Here is an 18773-nt window from a genome sequence, read left to right as displayed (position 1 = left end):
CATCTACATGGGTGGATTCCCAGGTGCGTCTGCAGGAAACCGGATCAGAAGCAAAGAAGCCAAGACTCAAACCAAGCACTCTGATGTGGGTTGCCAGTGTCACAAGCACCAACTTAACTCACTGTGCCACAGCACTGGCCCCTCTCCAGAACTTTTTAAGAAAAAAAATTTTAAACATGTATTTATTTATTGAAAGGCAGAGTTTACAGAGAGAGAGGAGGAGAGACACAGAAAAAGAGAGAACAAGAGATCTTCTACCTGCTGGTTCACTCCCCAGATGGCCACATTGACAGGGGCTGGGCCAGGCTGAAGCCAGAAGCCAGGAGCTTCTTCTGGGTCTCCCATGTGGATGCAGGAGCCCAAGGGCTTAGGCCATCCTCTGTTGCTTTCCCAGGCTAATTAGCAGGGAGCTGGATTGGAAGTGGAGCAGCTGGAACCGAAACGGCACCCATATGGGATGCCAGCACTGCAGGTAGCAGTTTTACCCGCTATGCCACAACACCGGCCCCTCTCCATAAACTTTTTGAAGACACTTTGTATGCATGGATTTCAAAATTTTGTGCACCAAAATAAACCTGCACGCTAATTCCATTTCCATGAACTTTTAAAATTACCCTGTGTGTGTGTAGATTCACATGTAGATAGTGACACACACATATGTGCACATACACACGTAAATAACTATTTGTAAAACCACAGGCTAAATTAAAGCCTACTTTTCGGAGGCCAAGTGCATGGGTGCTGAGGGCGGACAGGTGCACACTGGGAACGTGCCAGAAGGAAGAGCCCCTTGAGCTCACGCAGCCATTCTGTAGATGAGCAGACCGAGACCCAACAGGCCACCTTCACAGTCAGGACAGGGGCCCAGGCACCTTCACTCATAGCTGGGAACTCTCTACACTTGGGCAACCACCAGAGGCCCTAGCCGAGTGCTTCATTTCAGAAACCCCATGCTTAGGGTTGAATAGTGATTCCCCCCCCCCCCCCCCCCCCAGATATATCTGTGTCCTAAATCCAAGAACCTAAGACTGGGACCTTATTTGGGAAAAATGGACTCCATAGATCATAAGTAAGGATGTTGGGTTGGATTATCTGGGTGGGCCCTAAATCCAGCGACAGGTGTTTGTGGACGAGATCTACAGAATGACACAAGAATAAGAAGAGACGGCCATGTGGCAATGGAGTAGAGAACAGACAGTTGTAGCCTCACACCAGGGAACACCTGCGCCATTAGAAGCTAGAAGAGGGGCCATCCCTGTGGCATAGCAGGTAAAACTGCTGCCTGCAGTGCCGGCATCCCATATGGGTGTTGGTTCGAGTCCCGGCTACTCCACTTCCGATTCAGCTCTCTGCTATAGCCTGGGAAAGCAGTAGAAGTCCTTGGGCCTATGTAGGAGACCTGGAAGAAGCTCCTGGCTCCTGGCTTCAGATCAGCCCAGCTCTGGCAGTTGCAGCCTTTTGGGGAGTGGACTAGAGATGGAAGACCTCTCTCTCTCTCTCTCTGCCTCTGCCTTTCTGTAATTCTACCTTTTAAATAAATAAATAAATAAATAAATAATTTAAGAAAAAAAAAGAAACTGGAAGAGCCCAGAATTCTCCCTCGAGACTTCAAGCATGGCACTGCCAATGACCTGCTCTGAGACTTCACTCCCTCAGATGGCAAGGGAATAAATTTCTCCCAGTTGGTGGTCTTTCGTGATAGTGCTCCTAGGAAGCTAGTCCAGCCTCCATCAATGGCTGAAAAATGGAGGCAGGAGAATGAGAAGGTGTTTTCAAAGGTGACACAGGTTGTAGAAAAAGCTCGTGTTCAGGCTGGGCCCCTCAGTGCTAAGCCGGCCTCTCCCACAGTGGCAGCAGAGTCATTTCTGTACTCTCAGCCGGGGGCCACCACCCAGAAACACCGCCACGCCCTCCCCAAGTGGCTTCCAAGCCTCTTGACTTCCACAGGGCTGCTGGAAAGCCGGCTAGCAACACAACTCTGGCTGCACTAGGCAGCTTCTCATCCCTGTAACAAATAACAGACAGGCTGCTGGGGGAGGCGGGGGGGGGGGGGGGGGGGGGGGAGGGGAAGGTTTATTTTGGCCCAGAGAGCTGGAGCTTTGTAGTCCATTGGCCACACTGGTCTGGTAGCTGATGAGGTGGTGGACGGGGGACTGTGTGCATGGCGAGTCGGGAAGACGTGAGGGCCAGCTGCACATTGTGATCAGCCCACTCTGAGAGACAGCTGCCTTCCAAGGGCTGGCCCCCAGCGGGGGCTTTAGACCTCCCGTGGCTCCACCTCCTGCAAGCCACAATTGGACCAAGCCTCCACCTTCAACCCGTTAAGGCGCCCCTGGGCTTACTGCACCAGTGGCTTTTCCCCAAGCATCCCCATCTGCCTTGGCCACTTTGGGTCCAGCAGAGGCCCCTGTGTGAGGCTGGGAAACAGCACACAAGAACCTCTCTCCAGCCGCCCTTGGGTCGGGCCAGCAGCCAGGTCTCCCCCTCCTGCCCTTCTCGAGGGCGGGAAGCAGGGTCCCTCTGGCTGAGCCAACATGGGAAACTGCTCTTCCCCCAAGCCCACCTCGTCCTCGGCGTTAGGAAACCCCAGTCCTGAGATCGGGCTCCCTCCCTAACCTCCCGTGGGGAGCCTGCCGGCTGGCAACTCCACACCACACATTCCTTCCCGCCCAGACACGGTTTACCTCATGCTCTCAGAATTTCCTATGAAGAGAGGGAAAAAGTGACCTCAAGTCCATGTCGGGAGACTCAGTCCCAGGCCAAGGGGAGGCAGAGGCTCCCGGCCACGTGGCTCCCCAGAAGGCTGCAAAAAGTTTGGGCTCCAAATCCGTAGCTCCCCACCACCCCAAAAAAATACAGCTGATTTAGAAAAGGATTCCCCACCTTGGGCATTTCCGTCTCTCTTAGATGTGTCCTCTAAATGACCAACAACTATCTTTTGAATTCTTTCCTGGTGGGAGACACAAACCTCACAGACACGCAACCAGCAACGCTGGGCATGCCACTAGCCAGTGCTACCCACACCCCTCGGGGCCAGCAGCGAAGCCCACAGCTCCTAAAGGTGGACTTGCTACAAAGCCCAGTGGGGGATGTGGCTCATGGGTCATAGAAAGCTGCGAGTGAGCCCAAGCCAGGGTGGGCTCCTCGCCCCCTCTTCCCTGAGCACCTCGTCTCAGCCTCTTCATTGGCTTTGCCCTAAGGGCACAGCAGAGACCCTGAAAATATTTCCTGTCCCTCCAGGGCGGCCTGAGTACTGGACCCTCCTACAGCTCAATCCCATAGATCCAGCATCCGAGGAGTTGGCCCCGCTCCGTAGCCAATTTGCACTTGGCCTGGGTCAGGAATGATTCTGAGACAATCTGATGCTGTAAGTAGCACTTTTAGAACATGAACATTTGTTTCTCCTCTCGGCCCATCCATCACCACTCTCCATGGCCAAGAAGCTTAGATGGATGCTAGGCAGTAGCCCTGGGCGCCAGCACTGGCTCAGCCTCTGGGCAGTTGGGCATACAGGCCTCCTGGGTCAGGGGTTCAAAGGGTGGCCCACATACCGGATGTGTGAGCATTTAAATGTAATGAATCAAGCAAATGAGCTGTTCTTACAATATGATCCAATCTTGACACACATCCTTTTGTAAGATCTGGGAGACCAGCTTTGAATTCAGAATTTCAGGGCTCTGTGGAGTTCTGCTCCACAGCACGCATGGCAGTGCCCAGAGGGTTCACCCAGGGCATGACCTAGCTACTTGCTTTTCTCCAGACAATGCTATCTGGCTTTGCGGGGCTTGTGGGAAGGTCCGTGAACACCCAGCCTGAAGTCCAAGTTCCACTCACTTCCACTTCCACAAAGAGCTACCACTGGGCCACCCATGCAGGCACCTACCTGCTGTAAGCCCTAGTTCACCTTCGGAGGGAGTGTACCCAGACGGGAGACTCACTTGAGTCCCAGAAGTAAGTGCCGTGCTGTTTGGGCAGACATTTCTGAGCTGTGACTTTTTTTTTTTTTTTAAGACTTATTTATTTGAAAGTCAGAGTTACACAAAGAGAGAAGGAGGGCAGAGAGAGGTCTTCCATCTGCTGGTTCACTCCCCAGTTGGCCGTGACGGCCAGAGCTGTGCTGATCCGAAGCCAGGAGCCAGGAGCTTCTTCTAGGTCTCCCGCAGGGGTTCAGGGGCCCAACGACTTGGGCCATCTTCTACTGGTTTCCCAGGCCATAGCAGAGAGCTAGATCAGAAGTGAAGCAGCCAGGACTTGAACCGGCACCCTTTTGGGACGCCAGCACTGCAGGCGGCTGCTTTACCTGCTACCCCCACAGTGCAGGCCCCAAGCAACTCTGTGCCAGAGTAACCACATTGCCTCGTCAGCACAAGCCTGCTGCATCCAACTCTGCACTGTGGGTCAGGGTTTCTGTAGCAGGTGTCCCAAGACAGGGCATGGAAGCCATCAGACCTTTGAGACCTGGGTCCAAAAGCCAGTATACAGGACTCAGACGTCTGCTGCTTTCTCTGGCCACGTGTCCACAGAGCCACCCCAAATTTAGAAGGAAGAGATGTAGACCCCACATCTCAATGTAAAGCGTTGCAAAAAATATGTGGCCATCTTTACCACGGCACCCAGGAAATACTGTTATAGCCTTTCAAACGAAGGCAAAAACAGGAGGTCACAGAGTGGTGGGGCACTTTTGGTCATGATACCCTGAACAGGAAAGGGTTGTTTTGGTATCTTAAGGCTCAGAGCCTCTCCCTCTCCTGGCCTCACCACCTGACCCAATCCAGGCACCATTTCAGTGACCCGTGCCTCACGTGGGTCATCCCATCCAACCACGCTGAAACCCCCAGTGGGTACAGGGCACGTCAAGGGCTGTCAACGGAGGGCTGGCGCTGGGCATAGCAGGTAAAGCCGCTGCCTGTGATGCCGGAACCCCATATCAGTGCTGGTTTGAATCCTGGCTGCCCCACTTCCCATCCCACAGGGGTGGGGGTGGAGGGCCTACTTCACAGACACCGCTGAGGCCTTGGGTCCCTCAGGGGCCCCCATCTCCACTGTGACAAGGGGAAAGTCAGACAGGGAAGGCTAAGGGTAGGTTTTGAAGGTGCGATGCCTGAGGCTATCAGATCCGTGATTCACTCCTCTGTCCTGCAGTGTTCAGTCGCTGCCACCCTCCACGGCCCGTCACGTGCTGTTGAAGGCATTATCCCATCTAAGTATCACTTAGGAACCCATTTTACAGGCAAGGAAGCCAAGGCCCAAAGACAGGAGGAACTGTACCAGGCAGCATATGGGAGAACAGAGGCTCGCTGCTGTCCAATACTTTGGTCTTGCCAAGTGCAGCCCCTCTGGGGACACACAACCTACACTCATGAGCTTGTTCTGTGGGCTCCACCTCAACAGCCCAGAGGACCCTGGCTCAGCAGGAGCCCCTTGGGGAGCTCAGGGAGCTCCATCAGGACCACCGGACCCACCTGCAAGGGCTCATTTCACAGAAGCAGCCCTCGCACTTCTCAAGGTCAAAACTACAGCTGTTTCAGGCTGGTGTTGTGGCCACATCCCATAGCAGAGCACCCGTTGGAGTCCTGGCTGCTCCACTTCCGAACCAGCTCCCTGCACATGCACTAGGGAAGGCAGCTTGGGCCCCTGCTGCCCATGTGGGAGACCAGGATGGATTTCCTGGCTCCAGCTTGGCCCAGCCATTTGGGGAGTGAACTGGTGGATGGAAGATCTCTCTCTCTCTCTTTCTCTCTCTCTGACTGCCTCTCAAATAAACACATCTCTAAAATCAAACGAATAAAAAAAAAATCACAGCAATGTAATTTGAAGATCTTAGTTGACTTTATTTTGAATTTCTAAAACCAGGCAACACTTGATTCCATAAAACAGAAAAAAAAAAAAAAGGGTTCTGATGGGCTAAGCAGAAAAAGTTGGTTTTGTAGACAGAGAAAGGCTGAAAAAAGCAGGAATAAAGCACACAAAGCAGTTGGGCGTTCCTAAGTGGCTTCCTTGGGAAACGGGCCGGGGAGGCAGAACCACAGGGAAGGGACTGCTGGGTTCATCTCGGGATCCTGCAGGCTGCTTCTCTGGGGGGACCAGAGCCGAGGGGCTTGGGCTTGTTCAGGAGACCTGGCTGCTGTCTCTCCCTCTGGATTTCTCACTGCTTTTTGGTCTGATGGCTTGGAGGAGTCAACAGGAGTGACTCCATGTTGCTTTTCAGCCTGGTCCCCTGGGGCTTGGCGCAGGCGCCTCCTCCAGGACAGCAGCCTGCTGTGATCTTTATTTAACGCACTTGGCCTGGAGGAAATCCCCTCCGTCCGTCCCCACGTGACCACCATGTAACTAGGCCAGCGTGGGGCCAGTCGCAACCCAGAGCTGCTCTGCAGTGGAACAGGTTTCTCCCAGAGCCTTGAAGGAGGGGAGGCAGGAGCAGCCAGCAGGGGACTGTCCTCCAAAGCCACCTCTCTCCAAAGCTCATGCCCCACCCCCAAGGCAGGAGCCCACCAGACCTTCCTCTCCCCCTCCCACCAGCCTCTGGGCCTCCTCCCTCCCACACACCCCCTCCAGGAGCTCAGAGGAGTCTAAGTGCTTTCTTTTGAAGATCAGTTTAGAGGCCGCTGGTGTGGTGCAGCAGGCGCTGGTTCTATCCCAGCTGCTCCAGCCCCCTGCCAATGCTCCTGGGAAGCAGCAGATGAGAGCCCAGGTGCTTGGGCCCTGTTACCCACATGGGAGACCTGGATGAAGTTCCAGACTCCTGGCTTCATCCTGGCCCAGCCCCAGCCATTGCAGCCATTTGAGGACTGAACCAGTGGGTGGAAGACCTCTTTTGCTCTCTCTTCCTCTCTCTTTGTAACTCTGGCTTTCAAACAAACAAATACATCTTAGAAAGACAGAGAGAGAGAGAGAGAGAGAGAGAGAGAGAGAGAGAGAAAGAAAGTTTACCCTCTCCAGCCTTCTGCTTCTTCTAGTTGCCTCTCACTCATTATCCCAATGAATACAGCTGAGGGCTGGGTAGGCAGCTGGGGGCAAAGTCCCCAGGCGGCTGAGTGAGGGCCAGGGAAGGAGTTTGACATCAGATTATTTCAGCTGCAGTTCCGAGTACCTGGGTTTCATCTTGGCTCAGTCATTAATCAAGTGTGCCACCTTGGGTAGGTATTTAACTCTTGGACCTTGACTCAGGAACAGAAACTGAGCGCGATGGCTCCTCCCTGAAGGGTGAAGAAGGGTTCCGGGAAGAGAGGCTCCGTGAACTTTGAACCTGCTGGGTCTGGAGATGGTGAGCGACACGCAGGGGTCACATCTTGCCACAGCAAAGCCTTTTAATCTGATCTTGAGCAAACCCTAACTGAAGAACTTCCCAGAACAGTCGCTCTGTGATCCTCAAACTGCCCAGACCCGGAAGGGACAAAGACAAGAGACCAGGGGAACAAGACAGTGGAGGGTGACGTGCGCCGGACATCGGTCCTGGGTTCCAGAGGCAGCTCCTACAGGACTCCTGATGAGCACAGACACAGATTATGCATCCGACACAGCTGTGAATCCATACATTGCCCTGATGCCCGGTGTGTTCAGGAGGAAGACACAGAGGCATTTAGAAGTAAACGTGTCCAACTTTCTCCAGTGTTTCAGAAATTCATAGTAACGTGTGTGTATGTGTGTGTGCATGTGTGTGTGTATGTGTGTGTGTGAGAGAGAGAGCGCACTTCATTCTGCTTGTTCACTCCCCAAAATGGTCACAATGGTCAAGGCTGGGCCAGACTGAAACCAGGAGCCTGAAACCAGGAGCCATGTGGGTGCAGGGGCCCAAGCACTTGGGCCATCGTCGCTGCTTTCCCAGATGTATTAGCAGGGAGCTGGATTGGAAGTGGAGCAGCCGGGACTTGAACTGGGACTCCAATATGGGATGCCAGCCATTGCAACTGACAGCTTGACACACTGTGCCACAATGCTGGCCCTGGAAACATACTTTAAAGCAAAAAGTTACATAAAAAAATTTAAAACCTTGATGCAAACCCTCTGAAGCTGCACATTTAAATCTAATCAAAGAAGGTCCTTGTTCGTTCATTCATTCATTCAACAAACTCTTGCTGAATGACTCTGGGCCAGACACTGTGCCAGGGATGGGGCTGCATGGAATAACTAGGCCAGGCCAAGGTCAGGTTTGTAGTGGATTCCGTTGGGCATAACCACCCCCTTCCCCACCGCCCCTGCCCCGGCTCCTGCCCCTGCCCCTGCCCCTGCCCCTTTGAGACCAAGGCTCTCCTTGCCCAAGAGGCCAGGCCATTGCTGCTGCCAGGAAGCCCAAAGGGCCCTGGGACTTGGCCAAGATTATGCCCCCCCCACCCCCAGCATCTAATGTATCATCATTGTGGGGGTGTGGTTAAATTTTTCTTGTCCCTTGCCTGCATCCAGTGCCTCTCCAAACCCTACCCCAGCTTCTATCTCCCACATGTCAGCTCCCACCCTCACCCAGACAACATCATAATTCAGGTTTTCCCTGAAGTGCCCAAGAGCACGCCCCCAAATCATCTCAGAGCTTGTGTTCCAGGAATGGGGTCATTGCAGACTCCCAACAGGGAAGAAATGGCACAAACTAAGACATTCACAGCCAGTTATTTACCGAGGTGTGGGTGGGGTGTGGCAGGTTCACCAGGGTGGAGGCAGTAGCCTGGGGCTGAGAACAACTGAACCGTGACTGCCCCCAGCCAGAAGTCCCCCCAGAGAGGGCATGGTTTCTGGACTCAAAGGGGAAAGCCCCAGGGGGAAGCCACCTCTAGTGGAGTAGAAAACCCTTCAGGGGCTGGCACCATGGCAAAGTGCGTTAATCCTCCGCCTGTGGCGCCAGCATCCCATATAGGAACCGGTTCTAGTGCCGGCTGCTCCTCTTCCCATCCAGCTCTCTGCTATAACCTGGGAAAGCAGTGGAGGATGGCCCAAGTCTTTGGGCCCCTGCACCTGTGTGGGAGACCCGGAGGAAGCTCCTGGCTCCTGGCTTCAGATCAGCGCAGCTCCGGCCATTGTGGCCATTTGGGGAGTGAACCAACGGAAGGAAGACCTTTCTCTCTGTCTCTGTCTCTCTCACTGTCTGTAACTCTACCTGTCAAAATAAAAAATAAAATCTTTTTAAAACTTTATAAAAATAAAACAAATAGCCTTCAGCAGAAACTCAGCCTGTCAGAGGCAGCCCAGCCCAGGGCACCATGGAGCAAGTGCCCTTCCTCCCGCTCCTTCTCGCCTGACTGCCAGGCTCCCCACCTGTTGAACCTACCCAAAAATCGTGTGTGTGAGAGCCGTTGAGACAGTCCACCTGCTGGCCAGTGCCCCAGGGCTCAGAGGAGTGGGGGAACAGTGAGTGCGGCTCTGGGGGGCAGACAGAAGACGCCTGGCACAGACTAGAGCAGCATAGCATGCAGCCTGGACACTCCTTCGAGAGTGTGATGGAAGCTCCCCAGGAGTGGAATGAAAACACACACACACATACACTTCTGCACCTAATTTTAAGAGCTCATGCAGGTTCTCCCTGGAAGCCTGAGGATCCCTGGTTAAACACATGGAGTCACAAACCATGGGATTACTGAGGGGAAGAACAAAAGATGAGGAGCCTGGGGCTGTGGTGCAGCAGGTAAAGCTGCCACCTGCGATGCCAGCATCTCATATGGATGCCAGTTTGTGTCCTGGCTGTTGCACATCTGATCTAACTCCCTGCTAATGGCCTGGGAAAGCAGCAGAGGATGGCCCAAGTCCTTGGTCCCCCGAACCCACGTGAGAGACCCAGAAGAAGCTCCTGGCTTCAGCCTGGCCAAGTCCTGGCCATTGTGGCTATCTAGAGAGTGAACCAGTGGTTGGAAGATCTCTCTCTCTCTCTCGCTCTCCCTCTCTCTCTCTCCCTCTCCCCCCCCCCCCCTTTACTCTGTAACTTTGACTTTCAAATAAGTAAATAATCTTTTTCAAAAAGAACGGAAGGTGGGAGGCAGTAACATCCTCAGCTTCTACAGTGGGAAATGGGAGCACAGGAAGTGCTCACACAGGAAGCAAATAGTTAAAGAAGGCACAGACGTCGGGCAAGTGAACTATGTCCTCATCTCTGTTTTCTTGTAAAGATTTATGTGTTTATTTGAAAGGCAGAGTGACGGATAGAGACGGCGACAGAGATCATCCATCCGTTGGTTCACTCTCCAAATGGCCACAACAGCTGGGACGGGGGCAGACCAAAGCCAGGAACCTGGAACTCCCTCCAGGTCTCCCACGCAGGTGGCAGGAGCCCGGAGTACTTGGGCCATCTTCTGCTGCTTTCTCAGGTGCATTAGCAGGGAGCTGGATTGGAGGCAGAGGAACCAGGACTTGAACTGAACTCCAGTATGGGAGGCAGGGAGCAGCAGCTTAACCGGCTGAGCCACGACGCCAGCCCCATAGCCTCATCTTACGTACTGGAGAGTGAGCAGCTATTGTCTCAAGACGGTCACTTGGAAGTGAGAGTGCTAATATGGAGAAAAACCTCCAGCAGAAACTAGCAAAACATGCTGTCTCTGGGCAGTGGGCCTGGGAGCGAGCGTGTTGGACAGCAGGGAACACTGTCGTCTTTCACCATCATCTTTGCGACGGATCTGAGTTGCTGTCTTATCTCTCCTGGCTGAACATTCATTATCTGAAAATCCCGAATCCGAAATGCTCCAACATCCTGCGGCAGTCACGTGGTACACGGGCTAAGTTGCCGCTGGAGGCGCCTGCATCCCCTGTATCAGCCCTGGGTTCCAATCCAGCTTCCTGCAAGGCAGCGTTGATGGCTCAGGCATTTGGTTCCCTGTCATCCACATGGAAGACCTGGGCTCTTCTTGGCTTTGGCCTGGGCTAGCACAGGATGTTGCAGATGTTTGGGGAAGTAAACCCTGGATGGAAAATCTTGGTCTCTCTGTCTTTCCAATAAAGTGAACATAAATAAATAATAAATTTTTAAAAGCTCCAAGATCCAACCCAAGTGCTTAAGCCATTACCGCTGCCTCCCCAGGTGCACATAAGCAGTGAGCCGGATCAGAAGCAGAGGAGCCAGGACTTGAACCAGACCCCCCAGTACGGGAAGCTGGCGTCCCAAGCAGCCACTTAGCAGCTGCGCCAGAAGCCTGCCCCAGTCTGTCACCTTTTCATTCTGTCTCTCTGGAGCGTACACCTTCGGGGTCAGTGGCTGTCAACATGGCTGCATACTATAGTCAGGGCAGGGGGAGGCCACACCCCCAAGCAGTTAAACACAAATTGCTTGGGGGTGGGAGCAGGCAGCTCCCTGGATTCCAACACCCAGCCAAGGTTTGGAACCAGTGCTTTCAGGGCGTGTGTACAGAATTTTTGGAACGATACTTTTCTTTATATAAAAGTATGCAAATAATTGGCATCTGTGGTTAAAAAAAATTCAAAAGCTGCAGAGAAATCTGAAAAACAAAACTAAGCTACTTGCATGCACTATGATTACCAGGCTGGGCTTTTTATTTTTCCATCCAGTACAATCCACTCCCTCCCCACCTCTACAGCTCTACAGCAGGTACAGGTTTGCTGACGCTGTCCTGTGCTTCAACCCCCAAGGGCAGGGAGAGGGAGGGACGGTGCTGTTGGTGGACTTGGCTTTCTCTCCAGCTACCAGCAAAACACGGGGACCCTTTGTCTGCAGATTGTCCTGTTCCTCCCTTAGACAATCTTGCCTGGCCCAAAAGACACTGCAGAAGTCACCGTCTCGACCTCCTGCCACCTCTACCAGGGAGACCTGTCATAGCCTTGCCTGGCCTTGGCCGTGCCCTCAGCCAGGCATTGTCAGGAGCTCCTGGCAGGGTGGAGCAGGACCCTGCATGGAGGCCGGCGCTGTACATCCACTGGATAACTCCCACTCCAGCCTGGGCCCATCTGAGGAACCCCGGTTCTCATTCCTGTTTGGTTGCACACCTTGCTTCTGTTCCCCGTCTGCTCTGTCCTTCCCTCCCCTTCCCAGGAAGCCCACGGTCCAGGCCTGGCAGAGGGGACCCTGTTCGTCATTGGCACCATTGCTGAATACTGGCCAGCATGGGGAGGTGTGGCTTCTTCCTCTTGGCCCTGAACTTGACCTTCTGTAGCTAGGCCATGGAGCGAGAGGGGAGGGTATGTCTTCCACTCCTACCCTCAAGCCCTGGCTCTCTGAGCCCAGCTGCCATGACACGAAGGATTCACACATATTCACTCTCTCTATATAAATATTTACCAAAAACCTGCTAGGCACCAGGCAATGCACTCGGTGCCCAAATTAGAAGCAGTGTCTCCCTCCTGGAGCAAGGGGAGGGCACAGGGCGACCTGAGAGGGACTTACTGGGTGGGTTAGGGGACCTTGGGAAGCTGGCTAGGCCAAGGGCAGCAAGAGCAATGCAGAGAGAGGGAGCGGCACATGGCGGGGGTGTGCAGAGGCTGCAATGCCGGAGCCTATCCAGGCACCAGTGGAGCAGGGCAAGGCTGAGAGAGGGCCAGGCCAGAGCTCCAGGTCCTGTGAGCTGAGTGAGGTGCTTAGGCGGCCCCCCAAGAGCTTCCAGGGATTCCAGGCAAGCGAGAGGCATATCAGACATACCCACCCACAAAACAGTCTGGTGAGAGATGTAGGAGCCACCATCACAGAGCTTCCTGTGGTCAGCTCTGGAAGGAGACACAGGACGTTTGAGCGGGCTTTGCCAGTCCAGGGAAGGACCTGCTGGGACCAGAGAAAGAGGGAGACCTTTCGGAATGTGCACTGTCTACATCCTGGATTTTATTTCACGCAAGTGTGACAGCTATTCAAAAATAGAATGGAAGGTGCTGTGGTGTAGTAGATTAAGCCTCTGCCTGTGGAGCCAGCATCGCATATGGGTGCCGGTTCAAGTCCCAGGCACTCTACTTCTGATCCAGCTCCCTGCTAATGTACCTGGGAAAGCAGTGGAAGATGGCCCAAGTGTTTGGGCCCCTGCACTCGCATGGGAGTCCCAGAAGGAGCTCCTGGCTTCAGTCTGGCACAGCCCTGGCCATTGCGGCCATTTGGGAAGTGAACCAGTAGATCTATCTCTCTCTCTCTCTCTCTCTCCCCCTCCCTCTCTGCCTCTGAAATAAATAAATCTTTTTTTAAAAAAAAAAATAAAACAAAAATAGAATGGAAGAAAAATGAAGATGAATCCTGACCAAAACAAAAAGCAAAAATAAACCAAAAAGCCACTTCAACCTGAAACTTCCTAAGGAGCATCAGTCAAATCCAGTTGAAGCATATTCTACAAAACAAATGGTCTGAAGACTTTAAAATGTCAGGGTCACGGTGCCAGTGACTGAGCTGACTGGTCCTGGCTCTACATACGGTAAATGGTAAGGTCTGGGCCCAGCGCTGTGGCACAGCAGGTTAAGCCGCTGCTTGCAACACTGGCCTCCTGTATGGGCACTGGTTCAAGTCCTGGCTGCTCCACTCCCAATCCAGCTCCCTGCTAATGCGCCTGAGAAGGCTGTACATGATGGCCCAAGTAGTTGGACCCCCACCACCCACGCTGGAGACCTGGAGGGGAGTTCCAGGCTCCTGGCTTCAGCCTGGCCCAGCCCCTGCTGTTGTAGCTATTTGGGGAGTGAACTAACAATGGAAGACCTCTATGTCTGTCTCTTTCTCTCTGCCTTTTAAATAAATAAATAAATAAATAAATAAATATTTTAGAATATTTAAAAAAAAAAACAAACAGCAAAATCTGAAAGGAGGCTGCCTACGGAAACTGGGTTTGTATCTATGTTAATTAAATCCGTCAAGTGTGGTGACAGTTTTGTTCTTCTGTGGGAAAATGTCCATGATCGTCATAGACACGTCCAGAAACACCTGGGCAAAATGTTGGGCTATAAGGACAGAAGAGGAAAAGGCCCAGAAGAAGAAAGAGAGAGAGAGAGAAAGGCAAAAAATTATTCCTGATATTTTCTGGCCTGTGCATATTTTTTGAGAGAGTTAGCAAATGAGGCGAAACGTTTGAGTGTTAGTGATTTTAACAGTGATTGTTCTTGTAGTTTCTCTATGGTTTAAAATGTTCCAAAATGAAAGGTCAGGGGAAAATTAAGATGAACAGAAAATTTAAAACATTTTAAAATCTACTTATGAAAGGAAAAATCCCTCCAAGGGTTAGTAGATTCCAGCTCTTCATATTTCAGTGAGAAACAAGTGCCTCGCCTAGCCTGGCGGCCAGCTGATCTGCGGCCAGCCCTCGGCTCTACAGGAGGAACCAGTGAGCCCCGCTGACCTGGGCCCCCCTAGGCTGGGCGGGAGATCACCGCAAAGCAGAGAGGAAGCTGCCTGCTCCGAGCCCCCTGCGTCTTCCTTCCAAGACCCACGAACATTCCCAGCCCTGTAATGCGCTGACCTTTCTCAAACGCCATGCGAGAATCATTTTTCTTTGAATAAACTCCGATTTAGGGGGAAAAAAAAACAACCAGAAGCAATTGCACAGGTGGCCTTTACAGAGTGAATGCTACAGAGGGCATTGTCTGCAGGGGGGCAGCAGAAGTCAGGCTCAGCGCTGGGGACCCAGGGACATTGCTCGAACCACGTGGAAGTACTGGCTGGATTTGATAAGGAGCCCAGACCTTGGGTTGACCACTACGTCGCCTTTGTTGTTAAAACTCTCCTGCCTGCGACTGCATAGCATGGAGTGGTATCGGCAGCGTTGCTGGGGAGGAAGGTTCCACAGTGCCCATGAGAACCAAGGAGACAAAGGCAGGGAGTGGGGTTCCGGTGGCCGGGTAGGGCGTATTGTGGGGAAGGCCACTGCACCACAACACCAGCTCCTGTCATTACTATTGCACGCCAATTGCTTTTATTTTATTTTTTTATTTATTGTGGAAAAGCAAGTTTTATTTCAAAGCAACCGGGAAGAGCTGTCAGAGAGAGGACATTTACAAACTGGTCGGAAGGAGCGCACAGCCATGTGTCCATCCGGCAAGGTCAGAGTCAAGAGTCTCACCAATTCCTGCTGATCACCCAACACTCAGTAGAAACTTCTTAGGCTGGAGCAAAAATGTAGCCTTGAAGCTGTCCACTGTGTCTGTTATGCAAACGTGCTCTCATTTTAGGAAAGGATGTCTGGGCCCAATCTATTGAGGGATCTGCTTAATTATTAAGATAAATATTTATACTGAGAATACAGTTAAGTCAGCAGCCTTCTTCACATTTTTAAAAAATATTTATTCATTTATTTGAAAGGCAGAGTTACAGAGAGGCAGAGACAGAGAGATAAAGAGAGGTCTTCCACCCACAGGTTCACTTCCCAAATAGCCTGCAATGGCCAGAGCTGTGCCAATTCAAAGCCAAGAGCCAGGAGCTTGGCTTCAGATCGGCGCAGCTCCAGCTGTTGCAGCCATCTGGGGAGTGAACCAGTGGATGGAAGACCTCTCTCTCTGTCTTACCTCTCTCTGTAACTGTCTTTCAAATAAATAAAATAATTCTTATAAAAAAAAAAAAAGAGAGAGAGCTGGCGCCGTGGCTTAACAGGCTAATTCTCCGCCTTGCAGTGCCGGCACCCCGGGTTCTAGTCCCGGTTGGGGCGCCGGATTCTATCCCGGTTGCCCCTCTTCCAGGCCAGCTCTCTGCTATGGCCCGGGAAGGCAGTGGAGGATGGCCCAAGTGCTTGGGCCCTGCACCCGCATGGGAGACCAGGAGAAGCACCTGGCTCCTGGCTTCAGATCAGCGCGATGCGCCGGCCGCAGCGGCCATTGGAGGGTGAACCAACGGCAAAAAGGAAGACCTTTCTCTCCGTCTCTCTCTCTCACTATCCACTCTGCCTGTCAAAATAAATAAATAAATAAATAATTTAAAAAAAAAGAGAGAGAGAGAGCCAGGAGCTTTCTCTGGGTCGCCCACACAGGTGCAGGGGCCCAAGGACTTGGGCCATCTTCTACTGCTTTCCCAGGCCATAGCAGAGAGCTGGATCGGAAGTGGAGCAGCCAGGACTCAAACCGGCGCCCACATGGGATGCCGGCACTGCAGGCGGCAGCTTCACCCACTGCACCATAGCACCGGCCCCTTCTTCACATTTTTAAAAGAGCCACAGGGGTTTCCTTCATGTTTTGAGCAGTTGAGTTGGTAAAGATTCTGTCTCCATTTTGTAGGAATGGATTATACTCAATTTCTCTTCACAATGGCCAACAGGAAGATAATTCTGCTTTTGAAGTACGGGCTGGGCTGGCATGTGCGTTGGAGGCCATGAGACCTCAACGTAACACACGCAGGTATTGGAGGCGCTTGCTCGCCCGGCCCTTGTTCTAAGACTCCACGGTACAGCTCATTCTCTTCCAGGAGCCGCTGGGTGGTCTCCTGATCAACTTCCGCACTGCCCCTCAGCCAGTTGGGTCCGAATGCCACTGACATCCTGGGGAGCCTGGGCAGATTCCCACCTTAGGAACTGCAGTGTCACCAATCACGTTTAGCTCTTAGACCAGCAAAAGGCTTGCTGGCTCTCTGTGCTCTGAGGGCATAGAGAAATAGACACTCTCAGATACTATTAATGGGAGCAAAAAAGCAATACATTCACTCGAGAGGACATTCTGGCAATATTTGCCCAAGCAACTCCACTTCTAGGGTGCTGTCCTGCAGGTGCATGGCACACCTGCCAATCCACTTGGAAAGCTTCCCGAGCGAGTGAGCTAGAAGGCAGGCCCAGTGCCTGGCAGTAGGGAGGGGGCTAAACAAATGCACAGTTCTACAAGGGATGCTGCAGCCATTTTTGTGATGAAGAAGCATTTTATGTGCTGATAGTAAATGACTTCCAAAATACATTAGCTGTATGGGTATACACACACACACACACACACACAATTATCCTTCAGCACCCAGGGGGGATTGGTTCCAAGAACCCCCTTCCCACCAACTGCAGATACCAAAATCCACAGATGCTCAATTTTCTTTGGTAAAATCTTGTAATACTTGCATATATAATCTATGCACATCCTCCCCTCTACCTTAAATCATCTCTAGATTACTCAGACTCCCTAATACAACGTTAAGTGCTATGCAAATAGTTGTTACGGTGAGTTGTTGAGGGAATCGTGCCAAGGAAAAAGTCCATGTTTGTTCAGTACAGTTGCAATTGTTTTTTAGTATTTTCAATTTGCTGTTGGCTGAATTTGTGGATGTGGAACTGTGATATTCAGAGAGTCAACTCTGTGTGTGTGTGTATACTAGCAGAGTGTGTGTACTAGCATAGTATGTGTGTATATACTAGCATTGTGTGTGTGTACTAGCAGTGTGTGTGTGTATACTAGCATTGTGTGTGTGCACTAGCAGAGTGTGTGTATACTAGCATTGTGTGTGTGCACTAGCAGAGTGTGTGTATACTAGCATTGTGTGTGTGTGTACTAGCAGAGTGTGTGTGTGTATGTGTGTACTAGCAGAGAGTATATGTGTGTGTATACACGCGCTTGCATAAACTACCTCTGGGAGATGCACAGGCAGTGGTTGCCTCTAGAGAGAAGAGGAGACAGGGAAAGAAGCCACCTATGTTCACATTTGACTACATTAACATGCACACGCACTGCCTGTTTAATGGTTTCATTCTCTTTTTAAAGATTTGTTTATTTATTCAAAAGTCAGAACTAAAGAGACAGAGGGAGAGAGCTCCCATCCTCTGGTTCATTCCCCAGATGGCCACAACAGTTGGGGCTGGGCCAAGCCAAAGCCAGAACCCAGGAGGGTCTTCCAGGTCTCCCACCTGGGTAGCAGGAGCCCCAGCACTTGGGCCATCTTCTTTTGCTTTTCCCAGGCCATTAGCATGGAGCTGGATTGGAAGTGAGCGGCTGGGACATGAACCAGTGCCTATATGGGGTTACTGATATTGCGGGCAGTGGCTTAGCCTACTGCACTGCTATGCCAGCCTGGCATTAACTATTGTAAAACAACGCTTTTATAAATGTTACACTTGGGTAGGTCAGCCATGGCTTCCCCAAGGTTAAGTTCAGTTGCTCAAGTCAGACACCAAACACGTAGGGGACCTCCAAAATGATTGAGGCCTGGAACCAGGGAGTCCTAGAGAGTCCATACTGACCCATTGGTGGGCCCAGCAGAGCTTGGCTGCTCCTGGACAGAAAAGCCTGGCCCCTGTGACTGCTTTGCAAAACCAGACAGGCAGAAGAGGTGGGAGTGGCAGGAGGAAGGGCCATCCTGAGCCAGGAGCCAGCAACTTCCAGGAAACAGTGAGGGAGGAAACTCAGGGCTTTTTTCATGGAAGCGAAGGGGCAGGATATGCCCGGAGGCCAGCGCATGGCAGGGGGTGGAGAGCCCCTTCCAGGCAGGAAGCAGCCCCTAGCCCCGCCCCTGGCCCCTCCTCCACGGATGATCCCCTGTGTGTGCTGACCTCTACCCCAGCCCACCCAAGCCGAGGGATTTCAGCGACTGTGGCTTCCACCCTGCTTCTCGGCAAGCAGGACCTCCCCAAGACCGATGGTCAAGGTGAATTCAGACTTCTGTGCCCTGTGAATCCAGCCCTGTCTCCAAGTCTCCATTTCCCCCGCTCTGTGTCTCAGTTCAACATTCCTTTTGGAAATTGTCAACGCTTTTTTTTTGGCAGAGTCAAGGAGAAAGGAATTTTTCCAGGACTCAGCCAGAGACGTTGGCTCGGCTCTCAGTTGGTGAGAACGGTATTGATAAGAACTAGGGGGCTGTGATGACTGTGGGTGGCAGCAGGAACGATCCCAGGCCCCCAGGGAGTGGGGCAGGAGACGACACGGGTGTGGACACTGCTCCAGCTGCCCGTTGGCCCTAGGGCTGACTGGCCACGTTGACCAGCTCCCTAGTCTTG

At 52.3% G+C, this 18773-nt stretch overlaps 1 pseudogene; it reads right to left on the bottom strand.

The window, feature by feature from the left end:
- Window positions 1-16113: 16113 nt before the first annotated feature.
- Window positions 16114-16348, bottom strand: LOC133768125 (SS18-like protein 2; annotated as a pseudogene).
- Between the last annotated feature and the right edge of the window lie 2425 nt (window positions 16349-18773).

Source organism: Lepus europaeus, chromosome 10, assembly GCF_033115175.1.
Source record: "Lepus europaeus isolate LE1 chromosome 10, mLepTim1.pri, whole genome shotgun sequence".
Taxonomy (NCBI): Eukaryota; Metazoa; Chordata; class Mammalia; order Lagomorpha; family Leporidae; genus Lepus; species Lepus europaeus.
Note: the sequence above shows the minus strand (reverse complement) of the source record. Positions and strands in the feature narration are given on the sequence as shown.